This window comes from Cardiocondyla obscurior, linkage group LG20 (assembly GCF_019399895.1).
Source record: "Cardiocondyla obscurior isolate alpha-2009 linkage group LG20, Cobs3.1, whole genome shotgun sequence".
Classification (NCBI taxonomy): Eukaryota; Metazoa; Arthropoda; class Insecta; order Hymenoptera; family Formicidae; genus Cardiocondyla; species Cardiocondyla obscurior.
The window spans coordinates 2,016,711-2,024,530 of NC_091883.1; positions in this window are offsets into that span (position 1 = coordinate 2,016,711).

Here is a 7,820-nt window from a genome sequence, read left to right on the forward strand (position 1 = left end):
TCGTACTAGTCTACTGCGAGTCTTGATCTTATGCAACGTTCGACTGCTGACCGTCGCGATAGTATGAGTACGTGCGTGTGTTTACATCGGCTCGCAGATCTCGCGTTTCAATCTCGCAAGGTGGAGGACGCGCGGGCAGCGGACGGAGAACCGGTTTGTCCAGCGAATTCGACAGTCGAGCGAACGTTGCGACCGTCGCGGTAGTGTGAGTACGTGCGTGTGTCAACATCTGACCGGCAGTCTTCTTCGCGTTCCAAGAATCCAAGCTCGCAAGGTGGAGGACGCGCGGACGGGGGACAGCAAGGACCAGTTTTTGCCCGGCGAATTCGGCAGTCGAGCGAGCGTTGCGGATGGTCAGTTCACAACAGTGAACAAGTACGCGGCGAAAAACGTTCAGATATCTATTTATATACACGGTCCGCGCTGGACAGTGACTTAGACGACGACCGATACCAGATTTTTGTTTCTTATCGAAACGTTTTCCTCGCCGAGCGTCTTATTGCGGAACGAACGGCGCTTTGCTCCCGGAGACGAATCGAGGGCAATCTCGAGCACGTTCGCGCGTTTGCATTCAACTGCACCCGAAGGGAAACACCGACTTCGCGGGATCTCGCGGCGAGCTCCGTTTACCGAGCTCAGCCTCCGCGTAATCCCGGGCCCGCTTGGATTTCTTCGGCAATGGAAGCGACGATGCGTGGTACGTTCATTGAAAGCGCCGATATCGAAGCGAGGCGGCGCCCTAAATGTATCCGCTATTACTTCCGACGAAAGGACGACTCTATTTTATCGATACACCCCGATCGGATCGCGCTCACATACGCGAACGGTTACGTGAGATCCGAAGAAGTCGACCCACCTTGAGCCGTTGGCACAAACAATCCTCTCATTCTCTGGTATCGCACGGCGCAGTCCCTCGGGAGCTGGTTAGAGACAAAAGGGGAAATAAATCGCGGGCCACAATACCCTTCCCTTCCAACCCCTCCGCTTGTTCCCGCAGCATCCGCGCCGCTTACAATACTCTCGCCGATGATCACGGGGACTCGCTTCCTCGCAATTCGTACGTCTGTCTCGAACGACTCGTCGCTGCGCTCAGTTACCGGCCCCGACGTATAAAACAAATTATTTCTTTTTTTTTTCTTTATTAAACTTAAGAAAATCTCCGGCGCTAAATTATCTTCTGAATAAAGTAGTGATTTATCGTGTCTATTAAAATATATGTAGGTATGAAATAGTCGATCCACATTCCGCGCTGCGTGCGGCGAAAAGTACGCGAGAGTTATTAACACGGGCAGTACGAAATAAAATTATGAAGCTGCGCGAAAATTGTACGGTCTAGAAATTAGTTTCCGGCGTTTCCATTTGTGCCACTCGTTCACTGTCATAAGGTGAGAAATACAAGGGTAATATAGGTATCGGGACTCGGACTCTGCGACAATAACATATTGCGGCGCCGCTTTATCGTCGCGGATTAGATTTTCATAGGCGGCAACGTGAAATACTCCGAGCTTCTTCCACTCGTATATGGCCAACAATAAAAGCTCTATATTTTTGCAGAAGCCAATAGCAATATTTCCTCCTTTATATACGGTTTCCCGTCTCTGCCGCGCGAAATAATAACTTGACACTGTTTAGTACGACTGCGAAGTAATATTTAATACGTATTATTATACTTGTCATTCGCGGCTCACGAGATATCGTTACTTCATTAAATGTTTATTGTAATTTCACCGGAGCTTAATTCGGAACGGAAACCAGCGCTTCAAAATATTGTCAGCGATCAGATTTTTTTTTATTTTTTCCCTTTTTTTTTCCTCCCCTTCCGACGCGCCGCGCGGCAAATTAATTTTTGACTCGTTGATAGTCAGACTCGGATTAATCCCGAAACCCGATAGGGAGGCATTTGCGAAAATGATTCGGACATTACGGTGCGTTTTTGCGCGTCGCACGCAATTTTTTTTTCCGCCGGACGTTTTACGAAACAGAAGCCCACCCAAATTGGAACGTCAAAGAGAGATTTACAATTTGACGATCGCTGCTGCAATCGAAAATCATTGGCTGCGCTCGGCAGAAGTGAACCCGGCTTTCGCAACTGTTGTAACTCTGATTAGTACGCGCGTTTAGATTCGGCCGAGATTAAAAGTGCGACAATTGAAGTCGCGATACGGTCGATATAAACGTAGGCCTCGGCGTCGCCGCCGCCGCACACGCGTTAACGCGCAAATGGTCCGGCGACCCGGATGCGCATTAAATCGCCGGGTAAAACGCATTACGCATTCGCCAAACAACTCGGTCATCGTAAATCGTGCCTCTAGCGGTCGCCGCTCATAATTTATCTCGGCTCGTACCTCCACTTCCTAAACACAAGCGGCCGCGGCGTCGCGGAATTACGAATTCAGACGGTCGAGATTCTTGGTTTATGGGATATCTCACCCCGGCAAACCGTTTCAGCCGAGGTAACTTAATAATCTCGATCTTACGCTGGTCAATAATCAATGATCAAAAGACGCTTAAATGCTTCATAAATTTATCTTTTTCAAAGTATTAATAAATGTGTCTTTTTTTTCTCGTATATAAATAAAGCTGACGCGGATCGTCGATGATCAAAAATCTCACCGCGTTACACTTAAAATTCTACGTTAGCCGTGTGTTTGTAATTAAATTGCTCCTCATTTATTAGTGGAGAACGAGATTTTATCCGGCGACGGGTCTATCGAGAAATATCTCTTCTCAAATTTCCAATAACTTCGTCGGGCTGTCGCTCCCGGTTATTCCGAAACGAGATCGTTCGAATACCGAGCATCTTCTCTAGGGGCTCTAACCCGTCAAACCGTCTCGTTGTTAGGGACTGCGGCCTTATCTGCTGCGAGATATAACCGGCGAGCATTCGACGGGACAATCTCATTACGGGGCAGGCCATTATCTGCGCGCCCGTCGGGTAATTTAATATAAACGCACTAATTGGAAAACTCCGTCTTGGACGCGCCTCGGACTACGGTGCGTGTGCTGATACGTCGAGCAATATTCGCCGTTAAAGAGCGCGGGCGCAACGGGAAATATATTTCACAAGTATTAATTGCAAACCTGTCTGGGTGCCCCGGCGCACGATAGATCGCTGTTTGAAAAATTCAGATATTTATATAATCATTTTTAATGATATACATTTTATCTCTGGATTCAGAAATTGTATGTAACGAGGCGCGCCGTAAATTAGAGTTCGCGATAATCAAGGGAAATTTTAAGGCTCACGGTTATTAAATCTGTTGTCTACTAATTGTTTGCCTCAGACAAGGGACGGAACATTATTAGAACAAAGCGAGGATGAAGTTTCTTCGCGGCGGATCATATTTGTTGTTTAAGTTCTCGACGAATCGAAATATTATATATACATGTATATATATATATATATATATATATATATATATATATATATATAAATAGCGAAATAACGGCGCGGGATCTGTTGCGGCAGCGTACGCGGGGCTGTAAATAATTAAACGAAGTGAGATTTAATCCTGTAAACGCGAAGTCCAAATTTAGAGAGCGATACTGATCAAACAAGGCGAAACCGTGCGAGGAATGACCATCCGTGATGTTGTAACGCCGCCACGCATTTTCATCAAACCTCGAATGAGAACGGCCGTGGACGCGGAGCTTCAACAAAATGAAACGTAAATATTGGCTGAGCCACTCCGGGTAGGCTAACTTAAAACTCTCTCGACGGTCCACCCTCGTATTAATAAAGATGAGCGCATTTCGTACATCCGGCGCATCGTACATACAGTATCCGGTACATACAAACTTTCTGCAGCTTCAACCTGAGCGCGAGCAGTTGAAATGCCGATTTGAAAATGAATGTAAAGCAGGCGATAATGATTAAGATCGAAACCTTATTTATTTATAGAAACGGGCTAACGTACGTAACGGACGTAATTTCTTTTTTTTTCTTTTTTTTTTTTTTTTACACCGACGCAGGTTCGAAATGTCAGTTTTGGATTGGATAAATTAGACGCGAGAATTCAGACTGCATTTCTGTTAAACGCTCTCTCTTTCCCGTCAGTGTTCGTCGCGCACGGCGGTCTTATAATTTCGGTGGAAACGCTCCGTAGTCGTGGAAGTCAATTAATTAATGCATGCACAAACCGTCGCGCACGATTTCTGAGCATGGTGACTAAACTCAGCTACTGATTTCTTGAGTACACAGTAAACAGAGATGAGGGAGTAGTTCGGGTTAACCGCTGAGTAATTGCACTTTAACCAAGTTAAATCGTACTCCCGTTATTATCGCGAACTCGAAATGTTACGCAGCGGGTCTAACCCGATCAAAGCAGCAGTTCGTCGAAGCTGCTCAGAATTTCTATAGAATTGGTTTCTATGGATTCGTACTTCGCAACGATACATAGTTGAATCATACTCAAAGCTTAAACTTATCTTTGACACGTCGAAAGGAATAATTTAATAAAATACTATTAAATAATAATAAAAAAAGAAAATTATTAATATACTTTAAGCCAAATAATTTTTTAATGCCGATGACTGATTAAATAGATTTAATTCTGAATTCCTATGAAGGAGGAAACTCAACGTGATCAAATACATTCTATTTTTATTTTTAAAACAAGCCAGCTACAATCGCGCGAGTGCAGTCGAGCGTGCAACTTTTTCAACAACTGCAAAAAAAATTATTGTTGCATTCCAAAAGTTCTTTTAGGTCGATATGTGTCATATTCGAGCGACTCATGCACGATTTATCAGCACCGTGGCTGCTCGGTACAAACAGAACTGCTTTATCGAACGCTTATCGCGAAGCCCATTATAATACCGCTTATTGCGTGCCGGGAGAAATACAATAAGCTTCAACTGATTTGCATAATGGCCTTGCACTGTATCGTCTAGAAAATTCCGATTCCGAATCCAATAATGCTCGCGACTTCAGAATTCAAAGACTCAATACTCGAAGAAACGCGCCGTTACGAAAATCCATTAAATGAGTTCCAAATGCAGTAATAACGTTACGTATAACAAAATAAAGTAAAAAAATATTAAAATTATTTAGTCAAAGAATAAGCTTCTTATTTTTTTTTTTTAAATAATAATCTTGATAATTTTACTTTTTTTTTATTATCGTGATGACGTTGATGCGGCTCAAGTTGCGTGTATGCTTCGCGCGGCCAAATGTACAATTCAATTACACCGGGGAATTTTTTCCCCCTCTGGAAATCGTAACCACCCGAAAGTATACGTCAACGTCAGCGCGGGGTATTTTTCTCGACTGCAAGAATCGGTCATAAAAAGGCGGCATCGCTATTCGATTCGATGTTGCGAACGGCTATAACGTCTCCATTTCCGCGCGTTTACATTTAAATCGGCGCATTAGCGACTGCAATTTCATTCCAATTTACAACTTCACAATCCCCGGTACGGATTCGGCGGATGAGTTCTTCACATCCACGGTGTTCGGGCTCTCGCGGGCGCGCGCGCCGCGCACACACGCGCATTTAAAATGGGAACGAAGTGTTTCGCGACAAAAGTACAAATTTCCGCCGGTAATCGAGCAAATTCTCATACGCACATCTATTTCTGACGTAGCCAGCACCGTCCGTTTCGCATTCAGCCGAGCCGTTCAAAGACGTCGACTAATAATTATCTAAAATAAATGCATAAAAAGCATTTCCTCTTCGTGACAGCTAGACGTAGAATTGTACATAATTTCTTCTAACCTGCGCGTTACTCTTAAACTTTTTAAAATATTAAACGTGCACGTGTGACGTATTAAAGATATATGTATATTAATATCACCGACGTATTCATACCGAATTAATGACCACCGGATCAGTTTTCCTAATTTATTAGCCGAGCAAAATTAATTTCCATTATCTCGAGGATATTAAAAAAAAAGAAAGAGAGAGAGAGAAAGAGCTGTACGCTTTCCGCGTAATGATTGCAGTGGACGACAGGTAGATTCGAGAAAGTAAAACGAGAAAGAGGAAAGAGGAAAATGAGAAACGCGAAAAGTAAAAACGCGAATAAAATGCAAATGGCTATTACTTGATCCTTGAGCAGATGAATACGAAGCAGGTCGAAGGGTACTTTTTGAACGACGGTTTACTATCTATTACCGGACGACGGGAGTGATGGTGATTCTTGCGCAATTACTCGGCGACTGTTTGACGATGTACTCGAGAGCAGAAGGGCGAACAGAGGAGATTGTTTAAAATATTCGTCGAAATGTTCCCGGCAAGAGCAAGCGCACTTCTTTTACCTCGTTTCAACCGGAATAAATTATAATTTGAATTTAATCGCGACTGTTGTTGCAACAATTAATGAATAATTACGGACGACGCCTTTAATTTCTTTGAAAAATTGTAAAAAGAAAAAAAATCCCTCTGCATTTCTAAGGAAATATTTTATATCATAAATATTGCAACAGAGTAAAAAAAAAAAATTCTATCGCTTATTTTATTTAAAGCAATAATGATATTTTTATATGTAATAATTTAAAAAGCTGTTTTGAGGTTTATTCAGTTTCATTCCAATCTAAAATCCAATTCAATTTTCTTTAATAAATTTAGGAATCTGGTTTCTCACGCGAGGAAAATAACAAAAAGTTTTTTGCAAAAATGTCATACAGAGGTAACGCGAAACGAAAGAGTTGGATTAATATCAAGATTTAGGAGATGTGGTAGATCTCGTTGCGGTGCTGGCAACAATAATAAGCGTTGCGCACGTGTGCACAAAAGCTCTACAAATATTTGCCGGAGTTTGGTAAGACTCTCGAGACGTCTTCCCGTCTCGAAGGAAATGCTCGAGTGTCACTATGGTGCAATCGCCAGAGACGACACCTTCGTGTTTCCCGTCTGTAAGAAATTCTTATCCCCCTTCTTTTTCTCTTTGTCATTCGCGTCGTTTTCCAGAATTTATTGAAGATATTCGCAGCCTGCTACACTGTCTTAAAACAGTTGACGTATATTTTAAAACTACATCGTTATCAAATTATTTTCTTGTCCCACCCGCATTCAATCTTGCCGCGTAAAACTACGCGGTCGGTTTTAACTTCCATACGAATAATACAGAAATTATATTAACGGTATATCTATTTTAATGTTTTTCAACGATTTCGGCTTTTGTTATCATATTAATCAAGTAAAATATGATATATATATATGCATATAGAAATTTAAGCCGCCAGCGCAATTAATTTGGAATTACGTTTATGGAGGATATTTCGTACGTTCTTAATTCAGCTCGTTACTCCGTACACATATCCGCTATCAATATTAGTCAGTGCTCTCTTTCAGAGCGCAATCCTACTGCATATTCCATGCCCGTTGAAAACTCGCGCGCACCGATTACTTTGCAATCGCTAATGACACGCTGGCTGATGACGGTGTTTTACATTAAAATGCACGTGCAACTGCGTTCGTAAGCGGCTTACTGCGTGCGCGCGTTTCACGCGCTATGTCTATATTTAATTGGTATCTACTACCACAGTATCGTAGTGCCTAATGAAGTCGAAACTGTAAGAGGATCATCGAGCGACTACGGAAAGTAATCTAAGCCTTTGTAATGTCACAGGAAATTCAGCCAGACATACGAATGAATCAAAGCAGGTTTCGGCCTGCTCAGCTATTTCATCTCGCTAAAGATAATTGGAAATAAAAGCGTAACGAAACATTATCTCGTCCTCTCGCAATTTTACGTGACGAATCGAGATCATTTAATTTTAATATTAATTAATTATTATAGAGTATTTACGTTTAGAAAGATAAATAATTAAAGAAATTTACATCTCCTACATATATGCATTATATTAAATATTTCGG